The sequence below is a fragment of the Patagioenas fasciata genome, chromosome 1 (assembly GCF_037038585.1).
Source record: "Patagioenas fasciata isolate bPatFas1 chromosome 1, bPatFas1.hap1, whole genome shotgun sequence".
Classification (NCBI taxonomy): Eukaryota; Metazoa; Chordata; class Aves; order Columbiformes; family Columbidae; genus Patagioenas; species Patagioenas fasciata.
Genome location: NC_092520.1, coordinates 2,477,055 through 2,494,738, shown reverse-complemented (window position 1 = coordinate 2,494,738; position 17,684 = coordinate 2,477,055). Strand labels below are relative to the sequence as shown.

At 45.1% G+C, this 17,684-nt stretch overlaps 1 protein-coding gene across 4 annotated transcripts in view; it reads right to left on the bottom strand.

Annotated features, from left to right (window-relative positions):
• Positions 1–17,684, bottom strand: part of FAM168A (family with sequence similarity 168 member A) — a 197,715-nt gene that overhangs the window by 179,774 nt on the left and 257 nt on the right. The gene's annotated exons all lie outside the window — the stretch shown is intronic.

The window sequence follows — 17,684 nt, the reverse complement described above, 5'->3', positions numbered from 1 at the left end:
AATCAAATCACTGCAATTCGCATCCTGCCGATTACGCCGTTATTAAGACAAACGCCCTATTTAAACAACCCTTATCAAATAAATAGCTTTATTAGAGCTATTGTTGCAGACGACTTCTGCAACGAGGTTCAAATAAATGGTAGTTTATAGCAGGTTTTTTCATGGCAGTTGCTATAAAATTGCGGCGTGGACCTTCACACGTTATCGCTCCCATTGTGTTCTGCTAAAAGAATCCCCCCAAAAATAGAACTTATTGCTATATGGCTGGACTAAAAATCTGTGTCACAACAGTAGACATGAATACAGGGGTTTTACTGTACTGATTTTCCTAGTAAATGTGGAAAACATAGTAAAAATGCAGCACATTCAAGACTTCCTAAAGAGAAAAACCGAATTTGAACATTCTCTGCGAATTTCAGTTTATCCTTTGCTAACCTGTAATATGCTTTTAGTCTAAAAATATGCGACTTCATTCATCAGTCGCTACACGACACTTCAAACTGTTTCAGAAAATAGGAATATATCACACTATCGTTGCCTTGAAGACAGTCGCCCAGATGAAAATCGACGTGAAGATAAAAACCAGCCACTTCTGGTCAAGTATATTAGAGATATACAGTGCAACCATTCTAAAAACAGGCAAAGTTAAGGAAATTCAGAATTAATTTTAGGATTTGAACTACAATCAGGGCACGAAAATGAAGATTACAACACACGGCCTTTCCTCCCGCGGCAACAAACGTGTATTTAGAGCAGAGATATTTTCATGCCCATCCTCGCAGATTATCCCAAATTTATTTTTGAATGTAGTCTTTTCGTCTTCCTCTTCATTTTAGGACGTGAGAAGAAAATACTGAGGGTGTGTTATTAATGTTATTTTGTTATTAATATGTATTACAGGCACAAACAAATCCTTCTAAAACTAAATGCTGAAAGAGCGGGAATTTAACGGTTAAGCTTGACTTTCCAGGCGCTCTGGAAAACAGAACTGGTTTTAAAAATAAAGTACCTGCACGCTTTTGTCTTCTGAAATTAGAGGGATAGTTCTCCTCAATAAACTATTTCTAAAGGCTCCCAGCTATCTAACTTCCCTGGGTTATCCCATAACACCTTGTCTTCGTTTCCTAGTTTTAATTGCTCTTCTATGTTGCCTACAAATACGGAAATGACACGAATTGGGAAGAAATGCTCAGGGTTAATTATACATAAGTAACAAATCTCAAACGCTATTTGTGGCAGCAGTGGATTTTTCTCCCCTAAATAGGAGATATTCAATACAACAAACACAAAAGGCAAAGCCAGGAACAATGTCCTCATTGATAAAGGTATTTTTGGGGAGGTTTAGTATAAAACTCTGAATCCCCTACAGAGTTTCTGTTTTCCCAGGTGCTGCCCAATTTTTGGTATTTCTTACCATGCTCAGGCTACTTGAAATGGGTGGAAAACGCCGGGGGGTTGAGAATCTCTCATGTTACTGATCATTTTTACTGTTACCACCTCGGAGGAAGCAAAACTCCCAGCAAGCTGCTCCAGTTCAACCAGATTTCCACTCTCAGTCCCAGGAACAGACTCGGGATACTCCCCAGTGATCTTCAAATGGATACTCCCATTAAATTATCTCAATAGAAAACAATTTGCAGAGACTATCAATCTCCAACAAAGCATCTCTGTTTTGTCTTGAGAACACATCTTGAATCAATTTAATCACCAGATCTTTTCTTCGCTCCCTCTTTACTAAATGAGAAGATCAAGTCAGGTGCTGGTGTCCAACTCAATGCCTCAAGCCAGCAAAAAAACCACCACATTGCTATAACATTTAAAAAAAAAAAACAAACAGGAGTTGTCCTGCTAGAAGTCCCAGAAGATGTCAGGCATCAGCCCTGAGCTTATTCTTCCCCTACCAATTTATGCTTTGCAAGTTTTTTCTTGGTTATTTGCAAGGTGTTCATGTGGGTTATTTGCAAAGTTTCCCTATAGGTTATTTGCCAGGTCTTCCTGTAGGTTATTGTGTCCAGTCCAGCGCAGCCACCAAGATGCTGAAGGGAGTGGAGCATCTCCCGTGTGAGGAAAGGCTGAGGGAGCTGGGGCTCTGGAGCTGGACAAGAGGAGACTGAGGGGTGACCTCATTCATGTTTACAGATATAGAAAGGGGCAGTGTCAGGAGGATGGAGCCAGGCTCTTCTCGGTGACAACCAGTGATAGGACAAGGGGCAATGGGTTCAAACTGCAACACAGGAGGTTCCACTTACATTTGAGAAGAAACTTGTTCCTGGTGAGGGTGTCAGAGCCTGGCCCAGGCTGCCCAGGGAGGTTGTGGAGTCTCCTTCTCTGCAGACATTCAAACCCGCCTGGACACCTTCCTGTGGAACCTCAGCTGGGTGTTCCTGCTCCATGGGGGGATTGCACTGGATGAGCTTTCCAGGGCCCTTCCACCCCTGACATTCTGGGATTCTGTGATTTGCAAGCTTTTCCTGTAGGTTATTCCCAAAGTTTTCCTGTAAGTTATTTGCAAGATTTTCATGTAGGTTATTCCCAAGGTTCTCCTGTAGGTTATTTTCCTGCCAGCTCAATGTGTTGAATCAGCTCATCACGCAGTCAGACGAGCATCACAGATGGTGTAGGATGTGGGCCGGTTCCATTACCTCAAACACACAGTAAAAGTACACCCTGAGGATGCTGTTTCAGTTCCTAAAACCACATTTACGGTCATTTAAGTCAATAAGCTCATGGCGCTACCAGAAGACAGGGTCTCAACTTCCCTCCCTTATCCTTGGCCACGTGTTCCCAAGCACAAGCTCACACCAGAGGATTGAGCAGATTCAAGTAGAAGATATATATATAAATATATATCAGTATCATCAGTATCTCACAAAACAATGTCTTCAGCACATTATTGTGGCAGGAGAAAGAACAGAACTACATCCCGTGCAGCACCGAGGGTTTGCACCCGCCTAAGCCAGCGACAAAACCAGGCGTTAAGCCCATCTGACGCACATTTTAGAGACGGGAAACTGGGTTACGCGCCACTTCTCTACCTCGAAAAGCACCGTTTTGTTCACTACAGTTTGTAAGTGATTCCGACAGTCTGAGAACGAAGTCATAGTAATAATTGCGGTGGTTTTAGCACATAAATGCTATTTCATAGAAATCCTGATACCTCTGGAGCACACCAGATTTTCCATCAGGAGACACTCAAATGCTTCAGTTGAGGGAGGGTTTGTGCTGTATCAAGGGAAGGAGCTAAAATTACAGCGAGACACCCACACAAAACTTGCCTTCAAAGAACAGCGTCAGGATTTCTGGATTTGGGTGCCAACGCTTCAGGAATTTGCAGTCACGAAAGACAGTCACGATTCTTTTTCTGCTGAGATGGCAGCAAAGGGTCCCTTTGTCTTCCAGGTTTTTTGCACTGGAGTTGTCCTTTTTATCATCAACGAGATTGTTTTAGCACCGACAAGAATTTACAGTTAGCCCTTCAGGTAGCACTTATTGCTTGAGAAGTTATATTGCTGCTAGTAAGAAAATGAGTATTTTATACCCACTGGCTGCTACAGATTTATAATTTGCTTCCTATGGATGTATCATAGCGAGAAATAACAGTAATGGGCATAATTCAAACTTTCTAGATGAGTGGTTTCACTCCAGAACAGCCCATGTTCCTACAGCCCCCCAGATCTGACACCTGCAACATTCACATTTATTAAATCTGACAGTGAAACACTTTTTGGAATTTGTCAAGAAAACGCGTGTTGCCACGTTGAATCCTTCAGATTTTCTGATTTGGTTTTCGTGTTAAATCAGAACAAGTGATGAACTTTGAAGACGAAGATCTGAGCCCGTTTCCTCAGGACAGTCCAAATTTCTGGTTCCCTATCAGCATCTCAGCAGGGAAAGGAAAACCACAAGCTAAAAAATAAGGGGTTGTTTTCCTCATTATTTTTTGCTGATATAAAATACATTAAAAAACAAGAAATATGAAATAATAATAAAAAGCTAAAATCATAGGGAGGTCGGATAAAACCTAAAACACTGAAGGCACATGCGGCTTCCTCCAGTTGCCAACGTAGGAAGAAAACTCCATGATCCATAAGCCCCACAGCTTATGTCGATAGGCAGAAAATCCTGATAACGCTGAGAAAAACCATATTCCACAATCAATGTTCCCCCCTGCCCTGGGAATAAAAACCCTGCTGAAGTCCTCTCAGATTTAAAACCAAGATTGCCAACAAAGTAAAGCTCAACTAATCCCGACTGCCGGCACCAGCCTGGGGAAAGAGGTCTCGGAAGGAGATAAGATTCAAATCAAGAGTTTCGCAGATCAAAGGCAAAGCCTGAATTGTAAACCCAAACGAGTACGACACCAGAACAGTCTCTGCAGCGCTCTCTGCGAGAGCCATTTCCACGTGAGCGGAATAAGTTGGAGCTGTTTTCAAAAGCTGTACAAAACTTACATAAAAACCTCCATCTAGGGCACAACGGAGGAATCCAAGAAGGTAATTCATGGTGGAGAAGGGGGAAAGTCGCTGCAACGGCGTCTTCCAATATTTCATTTATCTATCACAGAAATTATTACCAATCTTTTTTGCCATATCCCAAGTGGGAAATCACGGCGTCGCTCACGCAGTTTACAGACAAGATGGAAATCATGGGCATGAACAGATACAGATGCTGGTTTACCACGATATTGGGGACATTAGGGGCAGTCAACATGGCTTCACTAAGGGGAAGTCGTGCTTGACCAACCTCATTGACTTTTATGGGGACAGAACAAGATGGATGGATGATGGCAGAGCGGTGGACGTGATCTACCTTGACTTGAGTAAGGGATTTGACAGAGTGTCCCACAGCATCCTCACAGCTGAACTGAGGGAGTGCGGTCTGGATGAGCGGGTAGTGTGGTGGACTGGGAACTGGCTGAAGGGAAGAAGCCAGAGAGTCGTGGGCAATGGGGCAGAGTCCAGTTGAGGCCTGGATCCAGTGCAGAGCCTCAGGGGGCAGTGCTGGGGCCGGGATTATTCAATATATTCATCAATGACTTGGATGAGGGAACAGAGTGACTGTCAGCAAGTTTGCTGGGGACACCAAGCTGGGAGGAGTGGCTGACACGCCAGAGGCTGTGCTGCCATCAGAGACCTGGACAGGCTGGAGAGTTGGGCGGGGAGAAATGGAATGAAAGAGAACAAGGGCAAGTGTAGAGTCTTGGATCTGGGCAGGAACAACCCCAGGTTCCAGTGTAAGTTGGGGAATGACCTATTAGAGAGCAGTGTAGGGGAAAGGGACCCGGGGATCCTGGGGACAGCAGGGTGAACGTGAGCCAGCACTGGGCCCTTGTGGCCAGGAAGGCCAATGGTACCTGGGGTGGGTTAGAAGGGGGTGGTCAGTAGGTCAGAGAGGTTCTCCTGCCCCTCTGCTCTGCCCTGGGGAGACCACCCCTGGAATATTGTGTCCAGTTGTGGCCCCTCAGTTCCAGAAGGACAGGGAACTGCTGGAGAGAGTCCAGCGCAGCCACCAAGATGCTGAAGGGAGTGGAGCATCTCCCGTGTGAGGAAAGGCTGAGGGAGCTGGGGCTCTGGAGCTGGAGAAGAGGACACTGAGGGGGGACTCATTCATGGGGATCACGATGGAAAGGGGGAGTGTCAGGAGGATGGAGCCAGGCTCTTCTCGGTGACAACCAATGACAGGACAAGGGGTAACGAGTACAAACGGGAACACAGGAGGTTCCACTTAAATTTGAGAAGAAACTTGTTCCTGGTGAGGGTGTCAGAGCCTGGCCCAGGCTGCCCAGGGAGGTTGTGGAGTCTCCTTCTCCGCAGACATTCAAACCCGCCTGGACACCTTCCTGTGGAACCTCAGCTGGGTGTTCCTGCTCCATGGGGGGATTGCACTGGATGAGCTTTCCAGGTCCCTTCAACCCCTGACATTCTGGGATCCTGTGATTCTGTGATATCATCATTCACCAAACTGTCCACAACCAAAAAACTTGGAGATTTGGGTCGATCTCCCCTAAAGTGAGCACACAAGGCTGAAGCAGATTATGAATTCATCCGAAAAATCCCCACTGCTGTTGGGTGGAATTTTTGGATGAAAAGGTTAAAAGACCTAAAAAGATGTGAGTAAAAAAAAATAAAGCTTTCTAAGGGCCAAACACAAACGCAGAACATGGGGCTTTATTTTGGTAGAAGGGGAAACTGTGTAAAGCACAGAGAACAGAGTTGCGCCTACCGACAGAGCCAGAAAAGTCAGTGAAGAGCATGAGGAAAGCACAAGAAAGTCGAGCACAGAGAAACAAGTCACAGAAAATCTCTGTGCGTCCGTGTGCATGTATTTAGTGCCAATGATGGAGAAATAATGACCTTGGAATAGTGAGCAAAATGGTCGCCCGCTGGTTGCTTCAGACCGTGTTTGGCAAAAAACAGCCTTTGCAAACACGCTCCAGGGATCAGCACGATGGTCTCTGAGAAATACCGGTCTGTCATCGATCTGTTTCAACAGACCATCGCAAATATTGGCTCATCGCTTTGGTCAAAAGAAGCAACCGCGCGTACCGGGAGCAGCAACTTGGTGTCAGCTGGAACCACGCGGATGAGGAAAGATTTCGGGGATCCTGGAAAAGAACTGAAAAGGAGAAGCTAAGGCAAGGGTTGGTGATTTTTGGTTTCCACGCATCAAGAGAAACCGAGCAGGATCTGATTGAAGCCGCATCTGGAACAGGTACTTTCATACATATATATATACTCATCAGTGGTATTTTGTTTCTAAGCAAGACGTCAGGAGAGTGAAAAATTGCCACCTCTGGGAAATGAGAGCCCCAAAACACCGATAGCATTCGCCCCACAGCCCCTGATTGCACATCCACACGTTGATCCCCAAACTGAAATGCGCACGAGAAGGCAAGAAAAGGTTGAACCCAACGAGGCTGCTGAGAATATTTGGGTTTGAGCGACTGAATGATCTTGTAGGGGACACAGAGATCGGGAATTGCAGAGCCAGCATCTTTCCAACTAATAAGGCACTTTCCCAGATGAAACTGCTGACACATCCAGGAAAGGAATGAGCAGAACACAAGAGAAGGACACTCAGAAGGGCAAATGAGGCTCAAAGTCAGACAAGAGCATCCATAAAGAAAATGAATTTTCTATTGCTCATGTATGGGCGCGAGGAGGCTGAGTAATGAACAGGAACAAAGAAAATCCCGACGGGCGATAAGGAAAAAAATGAAATCCGGTGTGGTGAGTGTGTGACCGGACTTTAAAATCATTAGTTTGATAGTGGTTGGATATCACAGAATCCCAGAATGTCGGGGGTTGAAGGGACCTGGAAAGCTCATCCAGTGCAATCCCCCCATGGAGCAGGAACACCCAGCTGAGGTTCCACAGGAAGGGGTCCAGGCGGGTTTGAATGTCTGCAGAGAAGGAGACTCCACAACCTCCCTGGGCAGCCTGGGCCAGGCTCTGACACCCTCACCCCAAACAAGTTTCTTCTCAAATTTAAATGGAACCTCCTGTGTTCCAGTTCACACCCATTGCCCCTTGTCCTGTCATTGGTTGTCATCGAGAAGAGCCTGGCTCCATCCTCCTGACACTCACCCTTTCTATATCTGTAAACATGAATGAGTCACCCCTCAGTCTCCTCTTCTCCAGCTCCAGAGCCCCAGCTCCCTCAGCCTTTCCTCACACGGGAGATGCTCCACTCCCTTCAGCATCTTGGTGGCTGCGCTGGACTCTCTCCAGCAGTTCCCTGTCCTTCTGGAACTGAGGGGCCACAACTGGACACAATATTCCAGGGGTGGTCTCCCCAGGGCAGAGCAGAGGGGCAGGAGAACCTCTCTGACCTACTGACCACCTCCTTCTAACCCACCCCAGGTACCATTGGCCTTCCTGGCCACAAGGGCGGGAAGAGACGGCTGCAATATACCCCTAAGAAAAGAGTACATAAAAAGGACTCACCTCTTCGACAGTTCTCAAAACAAAACATTGAATTTCCAGGACAACTCAGTGTGTTTGAATGGGTGAAGCCCAGGAGCGGGTTCTGGGAAGCACCAACACACGACTCCACAGGCACATCAAGGGGAAAAGAAATTTAAAAACATATGGGGTTATGGAGGATACAGAAGGGGCACAGAAACGCCCATGCAGCAAGTAATTACAGGGGATTAATTGCCCCACATGCCAGTGACAATTTATACCACAAAGTAACTATTTTGGACGTCATTACAATCAATAAAGCTGCGGTAATCACTGGACTGGAAGCCTTGACAGAGGAGAGAAAGAACACATTCGCATTTAAATATATCTGAGTCTAGTAATTCAATCAAGACTGCAAAATGTCTTGATTTAAATAATTGATTTTAACTCGTATGACATTTGTATTTTTTTAGTTATCATCTTAATGAAATATCACCAGAATGAAAAGAGGCGTCACTTAAGATGTTGATTTTTCGCAAATATAACTGAGGAGAGGAAAAATTAAGGAATTTGCATATAGATGATCCACTTAGATTCACTCACAAAGTTTCCAAGCGCTTTTGGGATCAAAAAGGAAAGAGCTACAGAGAAAGTTTGGAAAAGCTTCTAAAGCAAATTAAAGGTTCAAGTCCCCTTGCAATCAATGGGAAGATACCAGAAAAATTATTAAGCAACCTATACAAAAGCAGCTACAGGATAAATCAAAAATGAAACATGGATGCATCAAATTCGAATTGTGTCGAATTAGTAAAGCAACGTGTCTTTATTTGCCTGGAGTATGAGATATTAGAAGATATTGGGTTGTCCTGTGCAGGGACATGAGTTGGACTCGATGATCCTCATGGGTCCTTCCCACCTCGGGACGTTCTACGATTCTATGAAAAGCTTTTCACTAATTTGGTTAATCATCAACTATCAACTACCTAAGGAGTTTGGGTACCTCCTGAACTGGAAGATTAAGGAAAAAATGAGAAATATATTTATCAGGGATGCTCTAGAAACACTTCATCTTGTCTCAAGCAGGGGAATGGACTTGCAGGAGAGCTTCCCAAACTCTCGACCAGCTCAGCAATTCAATAAAAGAAGGTGTCTCAGAAGATGAGGTGGTTTAACCCAAGAGTTGTCCAAAGAATCACAAGATTTCTGAGACCCCGAGACTTTATTTTCAATATTATTTTTGGAATGGAGGAAAAAATTTGGAAGACAAACACTTCTAACGCGACGACGTCGGAAAAGAGCAAAAAGATGATTCAATGATTTAGGCAGATATCAGTGCTGGACAAAACATGGGAAAAATGAATCAGACGTGAGCTGGATTTAAAAAGGAACAAAATTAACGACAGTCAACGTGATGTGATGGAAAATAGGCCTCATGGAACAAAGGTGATTTCATTCTCAGATGAGATTCAACACTGCGATGACAGATGAAGAGGACAGGCCGGGGATACGCAGCAATTCGGACCGCAAAAGTCACTCAACGTAGATTGGAACACAACCAAATGCAAGATATTATATCTAGGAAACAAAATCTGAAAGCCAGAGACCCTGAAATACAATCTGAGATCCCACCCAACACTTCTCAACTCAGTGTCGCAGGTTTAACTTACCCAAAATGAAAACAGAATGACCACTCGGTTAGGGAATTATGAGTTGCCTCCAGAAGTTATTGGGAATCAAAGGACCTTTTAATTTGGCCAAGAAAAGGTTTTTGGAAGCAATAGTTGGAAACTAATTCAAATTAGAGCTCAGTTGTGCCATCAGAGAGGGTAAATAATTGCTGAAAATATGCCAAGAGAAGTGGCGGATTCTTCGTGACTTGAGATCTTCAAACTAAGAGTGACTGTCCTGGTAGAAGGTAGCCCAAAATAAATGGTCATTAGACTCCTTTTCCAGGGAAAATGTAAGGATCTGTGGCTTCCAGGACGTGAGTCTAATTAAGCTTTAAGCTCTCAGAACTCTAAATCCACACAGAGAGGCACCAACGCATCATCTGAGCACATCCCAGTAGCACACAAAGCCACCCAAACCCATCTGGTCTATGCAGAAGAAGCAGAAGGCATCTGACCCAACCTGGTTGGGCAACATCGTCAAGAAACCTCCAGGTTTCAATTTTCCATGGTGAAAACAGTGACTGTACATCCACACACAATGATCTTCCAAGGATGAGCCCAGGGAGGGTTGCAAAGACCTTCCAAGAATCTTGGAGAGAAGAAGCTTTGATGGTCTATACAGGTGCAGGTCACGATGGTTTGAAGATCATCTCTTGGACCACCTTTGGTGCGGAAGAGGAGAGGACAATGTGCTTTGTGCTGGTAAATGGCAAGAGCAAAGTAACCAAGAGTTCTGAGGGTTGTACGGATCTTCTTCCGAAGTTGGTTGTAACGCAAAATGAGGACGTTGGTTGACAAAGCAAAAACTCCAGATAACGCCGATCTGCGTCAAACACTCCAGTGGCATTTTATAAAGCTTAAAGCCACTTAAGACATTATTTCTGGATGGCAATGCTAACAATCACATACGTAAATCAAACTCAAATCAAACTTAATTCCTAATTGAGACAGAAAAGCTGAAACTCGGATGAGAACAGATATGATACCGCATTTAATTACTGAGCCCACAGAAGCCCAAACCAAATATTCTCTCTACAACTTCCATTTGTGTGCGTTACATACGGACAGTGAAATCATTCTCATGGAAATAGATATTTTATTGAGCTTCCCAATGCGAGCAGTCCGTATTCAGAAGATTCAGCGGCTGGGATTGGACGCTACGGTGAAGAAAAATAAACCATTTCTTAAATTTATAGTCTTGTGTTTTAAGACTTCAGAAATTCTGTTGTGAATATCAGTCAAATCAAAAGTGAACTCGAACTTTAACCCATTTTCCTTGCATCGTTTTCACCACAATACGAGGGAAGGATGATGGACAGGAGACCCAGTTCTTGACTCCAGGACGTGTAAAACCAGCCTGATTTCCTCCTCCAACCAACCACAAGGCCAAATGCAAATCTTATTCTACAACACTGAACCCAAAAAATACGTCGCATGCCATAGTTTTTGCAAAAGCCATTAAATGTCTCATTAGGTTGTGACATACACAGGAAACGGATGAAAATTATTTGCAGAATAAACTACGACAAAATTAACGTTAAAATAGGGACCTAAAGTAATTCACGTTAAATGCTCACAAGCTTAAATCTGCCTGTCCATTTAGAGACTATGGTCATCCGTGTTGAAAAATCATCCACAACCGTAATTATGACGTTACTTTGTGCACCTAAATGGCAGGAGAAGATCAAACTTCCTTCAGATAGAGCCAAAACCCTACAAACAGGTTACACCAAGTAGTACTCACCTAGGGACACTTAAATGAGTCATTTTCCAGAGATCACCTCCAACTCTGTCTTGTCCGTAATAAAAAATGGTGTCTCATATGTTAAATGTATAGAAATATATATATACACACAGAATGCTGTAAAGTCCAAAATTTTGCATTGAACAGGACGACCCTGAACAGGAACAGATTTATCTGTTGGGACGGCGGAGACTCTTAGGAGTTTGTGATGAATAACCACATAAACCATTGAAAAACCAAGTTGTCATCTCCTATAAATTCAAGTATAAAGAACGGAAGGGAAAAGGAGGACAAAGCAGCCAGCGCTCAAAACTTCAGGATGGATTTCCAACATCAAAATGCTAAAATCCAACATGTTATCGACTTCAGAGAGTTGGGCGCCCAACGCCAAGGAAAGCAAAGCACAAGCCCTGGCAGATAAACTAAAGAGTCTGATGCCATAAAAAGAGTCAGATCTTTTTGATTAAGTTCAACCGCAGAACTCCAAATGTTACAGTCTATTTTAATTTTGCTGCGGTCCGCAATCTTTATCCATTTTATCAAAGAATTAGCCATGCCTCGCAGGCACGATGGCAACTCTTCTTTTCTTGCCAGTTTAGTACTTTTTCTCTCATAAAATACAGAATCACAGAATGGACTGGGTTGGAAAAGACCTCAGAGATCATCCAGTGCAAGCCTTGGTCCAACTCCAGTCCATGGCTAATCTCAGTTTCAAAACCTCCAGGGCCGGTGAGTCCAGCACCTCCCTGGGCAGCCATTCCAATGCTGACCACTCTCTCTGCACAGAATTGCTTTCTCATCTCCAGCCTCAATTTCCCCTGGCAGAGTTGAAGCCCATGCCCCCTTGTCCTATTGCTGACTGCCTGGGAGAAGAGCCCAATCCCCCCTGGCTAGAACTGCCCTTCAGGTCGTTCTAGAGAGTGCTGAGCTCACCTCTAAGCCTCCTCTGCTCCAGACTGAACAAGCCCAGCTCCCTCAGCCTCTCCCCATAGGGCTTGTGCTCAAGTCCCTTCCCCAGTCTTGTTGCTCTTCTCTGGACCCGCTCCAGCACTTCAATCTCTTTCCTGAGCTGAGGGGCCCAGAACTGAACACAATACTCCAGGTGTGGCCTCCCCAATGCAGAGTACAGGGGAAGGATCACTGCCCTTGTCCTGCTGACCACGCTGGTTTGGATACAGGACAGGACACCATTGGCCTTTTTGGCCACCTGGGCACACTGTTGGCTCATGTTGAGCTTTCTGTTAATTAGTCCCCCCAGGTCCCTTTCTGCCTGACTCCAAGCTTGTCCTCAATAATCCTCCCAAATCTCCAACCCTCACTAAGACAAGGAAGGCAAAAATGTTCAGCCTACAAATACACTTTGGCATTAATCTTCCTATTGAGGAAGTTATCATACAAAAGCTGCGATAAATCCCTCTGAGTTTTAATTTTCCCACCTTCGAGTTTTCCAGGTGACGGTTTCGCTCAAGCAGAGGAAGGAAACACGAGAAAAAGCGCAATCGAACACTAAACGGCGCCTCCGGCGGCGGACGGGAACGCGATGTTGCGGCTTTTCCAAACCCCTTGGCAATAACCTCCTAAATAGTTTGCTGGAGAGTGTCAACAGGTTCACATTGCACACAGTCACTCGAAATACCTTTGCTCGGGGTTTTCAGCACATCCATAGCAAACAAAACTCACAGGAACTTATTAAAACGCCTTCAAGTCCCGCTCACACTGTAAGGAAACCAATCGCGTCTCCGACGTCCTTGACGGAACCTCGTTCCCTGCGCTGTTCTGTGAGAAATAACTTATTATGCCACGAAAATCATTGTCTGTGCAGGATTCCAACAGGAAAGAGAGAAGAAATATAAGTTTTGCTTCAATACAAGTACGATGAACCACGTCACCATCAGATTGAGAGCCACCGAGAAAGGGATTTTTAGAGAAATAAATAACAAAATGTTCATATTTGAGTGAAGTTATATATTACAATTCTAGCTGGAAATGACTCCGATTTGTGTATTCAGGTTCCAGTTTAGAGCCCAAAACAACAAACAAATGGCCTGGTTCTCAAAAGCTGCTTCATACTCAAGAGATTCCACAAATTCCAGAAGATCGGCAAATTCTGGATGTACCTTAAGGGCTGGATCTGAATTACGGGTCCGGGATTCTTGTTTGAAAGCCTCTCAACACAAGAAAACCCTGAAAATTCAACATTGTTTCTGCTGCAACCAATTCGAACCAACAAATAACCACAAAATCCCGCGTCAAGATTCAGCGAAGAGTCCTTATATCAGAACACAAAAATCCAAAATATATATATTCTGTACGCGTTGTTCCAAAATCAGCACGAGAAACAAGTGCTTACTTCCTATTTTCCTCTCATATTGGTATTTTAAACCCCAAAATTGACACAGAATGATTCGGTTGAGCGGAAGGAAGAAGAAGGGAACACAATTTAGGTGCCTGTTTGACTGGCAGGTGGTGGAGTCACAGGGAAATAAGTCTTGAGAGTTTATTCCCAGTTCTAAAAAGGGAGAGATTAAAAGTCAATATTTTTATAATTCAAAGAGTTAAAAGGGGTAAAAAAATGGATAAGGGGATTTTATTTATTACCACTGAAAGAAAAATCTTTACCTATTTACTGAAGAGACACACGACGGCGCATGAGAATCCAGTAACGTCGGATGGACTCATAGATTCACATTTGAAATCAGAAAAAATACATTAAATGGTGCTTGTGGAGTTTGGAAAAATACCGTAGAATACTAGAACACGTCTCTCATTCAATCATTTTTGGATGTAAAATTTCTACGGATTGAAAATGATGATTTGCGGATTTTAAGCAGGAAAATTGAGGTTGATCGATGGGAAAAATCGCGGCACGTTGAGAAACCAGACCAAAGCGAATTGGTACGAAACTCCCGCCGGCGGCGGCTCCTCCGGTCTCACCCGCAAATAAATCAAAGACGGCGCCGCACCAAAATCACCCCGTTTGCACTCGGAAGGTGACGCGAGAGTCGCTCCTCCCCACACAGTTAATAACACGTTTCTCCGGGGGGATGTTTCCAATATTTCCTTGTCGTAGCGGTGTTGGGAGGAGGAGATCGATGGGATGGCGCGGGGAGACGGAGCTCGACCATCCCAAACGGCTGGAGAACAAACGGCGGCCGGCCGGCGCATGGGGAGCGAATCCGGGACTGAAACGCCGAGGTCGAGCCGGCGGTTTAAGGAGAAACCTTGCGAATTGCGGAGGAAATGGAAAGTACAGGGAGCGCTTGTGCTGCGGAAAGGGAAACGGGGGCCTCCGCGGGTACAATCGAGCCCAAAAGGCAGGGCTGGGAGACAAACGAAGATCGTAATCTGCGCTGAAGGGAAGAGCGAGCTCAGAAATCAGGAAGGAAAGTTGGGTTTCCCTTTTGACAGCCTCAGCGGCTGCTACCGAGCGCTCCAGAGCTGCAAATTGGCCCTTTTCCTGGGTGGAAAAGCAGACATTTCTAAATCCTAGGTCTGAAACGCTACGTGCAACAGAAAAACCTCTGCATTTCACATAAAATGCGTTTTATATATGGTGATAGCGCAGTTGCTGGACTCGGTGACCCAGAAGTGGCGGTCGGTGCCCATCGTCCCCAAAACGGGCGCTGACCTGGATCAAAGGCACCTTTCTGTTGGCACCTTCGCCTGCAAACCGAGGTCCGCGAGCTCTTCTACACAGGGCAGATCATTCAATTAACCGCAATTTAATTATCGTTTTAATGATTTCAGTCGAGGTACCCAAGGCCTTTTGCAGCAATGTTTCTCTGGAGTGTTTTCAAACATTTTCAGGGGCACCGAGAGCCGTTATTTCCCTTTTTCTCCCGCTTTTCCCCATTATCCGTGCGGTGGGTGCTGATATAACCACAAAGAGGGGGTTTAAAAAATCCCTTCAATATTTCACCTTACTGCAATGCAGACTGACCACATTCGACAGACGAATAATCAGAAAGGATCTCTACAACATATTTTCCCTAAATACCCACATCCCGGAGCTATTTCGCATTAATTTTGACGCAATCTGGGTGCATTTAGGTTTTAATTCATGGTCTTATTTATGTTTCTCACTGCAAGCAATATATCCCACGACTGAATAAAATCAAAACGCCTTCACACACACATTTTGCTTCCGATGCCTTTGTTCCAAAGCAGGTTATAGATTTACCTCTCCAAAAATATGAGTGTCTTTACAAACTGACAAGAATTCTAAATAACCACAGACTGTATGAAATAAACCACCATACAGCAAAATATGGAATAAGCAGCACACGCGCATTAAAGTGACGCTATAAGCACGTTATTTGGTAGAAAGAAATCGCTTATGAAAAATGTAAATATTTGCTCTGGTAATTATGAAATAAAAAAGTTAAGGGGGATAACTAAGTAAGTGGATATTTGTAACTTCCAGGACAACAAGTTGATCAGACTTAATATATATTCCATCCAAAAAACACACATCGGCCCTTTTAACAACTACAATATATATTCAGAGCACAGTTGTCGGGGTTTTCCTATGTACTTGACTATAAAGGTCAAAAGAACCCATGAAACAGTTAAAATCCAAAAGCAGAAAGAACTAAAAAAAACCCAAGGTATTTGGCCTCCTAGCGCTAATTTCCTTTTCTTTACATTGCTCAACATCGCTCCTCAATTTGAGTTCTAATCAACGAGCACTTCACAGTTCACATCTCATGAAATAAGGCGGTTGGCGCAATCAAGTCCGGCAAAAGATGTTTCCACCGTTCGCATTCCTTAGGAGGAGAAGAAGAAATAAAGAGCCTCTCGCTTCCTCCATCGCTATTGAACAGCACGAATAAACACACCGTTGTATCTTAAATCATATTGTGATTAAAACATAAATAGAAGCACTTGGGGATTCTCAGTACAACGTGGCTTTGTCCAGGAGAGGGGAAAAGAGGAAAATAAACCACTCATTTTTCAACATTTGACAGTATTCAGCACCAAATAAATGCTTTCTGAATAAAACTCAGCCTATGGAAATATAAACCATAACGTGATCACGATGTGCAGGGGGGAAAAGAATATAAACCCCCCCCTAAAATCCAACCCAGCGCCAAACCTTTTCCCGATAATGAATTTCTGCTAATGAATTTCCGATAATGAATTCCTGATTCCGTTCCCACATCTCAAGGCTCCTCCGCTTTCTATAAAGGACCGAAGCACCTTTTTGACGCTATTAACCCTCGATACAGCGACTTCATCGCCCTGAGAACCGCGCTGCCCATAACGAAGCGATCAGCGAATAAAAGAAATGTCGAAAAATCAGCTCTTTCGTCGAAATTAATAAAAACACGGTATTTTAAACCGGGAAAATAACGCCGCTTTACATTCGGCAACCTCTCTCCCTTCGGGTTACGGATGTTTCACGCTGTCGTCCCCCACCTCGGGGGCCCTTTTTAAACCCCCCGTGAAGGGGAGTGGGACGGGGGGGTTTAAACACAACTCGTCCCTTTCCATTCCAGCAAGTTGGCGGCAGGTTCATTAACATTATATACATATATATATATATATCTAGATCAATGTGGTCGTCCCCACATGCCCCTCTGGATATTGTGATTATGGGGCATCCCCCCATCTGTGGGGTGCACCCCAACCCGCCCCCCCCCCCCCCCATATCGACGTCTCTTCAGAGCTGGACGCGCAGAATTAAAAATAAATCAAGGGAATTTCAACATCATGTCGCTGCGTTTCTCCCCCTTCCGCACCAAGAGAAGGTGAAACTTGGCTTTGACCTCGGGGTGGGGGGGATCTCCCAAAAGATGAGGGGAACTGGGCAGGGGGGGGAGTCCAAAAAATGGGGGGATCAGGTCTGTAAACAGAGGAGGGAAACACTGAGGGGGGACAACGGGCTCTGGGGGGTACAAGAGGTTTTGGGGGGGGGGTAAGAGGCTGGGGGGGGGCAACAGGTTCAGGGGGGACAAGGGGTTTGGGGGGGACAAGAGGTTCGGGGGGAGACACAAGAGGTTTGGAGGGGGAACACAAGAGGTTTTGGGGGGGGAAAAGGTTCGGGGGGACACAAGAGGTTAGGGGGTGACACAAGAGGTTCGGGGGAGGACAAGAGGTTTGGAGGAGGACAAAAGGTTCGGGGGGGGGACAACAGGTTTTGGGGGGGGGACAAAATGTTCGGAGGAGGGGACAAGAGGTTTGGGGGGTGACAAGCTCGGGGGGAGGGGCACAAGAAGCTCGGGGGGGGAGGGAGAGGAAGCTCGGGGGGGTCTCCCCGTCCCTCCTCCCCGAGACACGCAGCCCCCGCGCTGAGGGGACTGAGGGATTGAGAGATTGAGGGGATGCTTCCCGCCCCCCCGCCCTGTCCCCTCAGAGAGGGAGTCG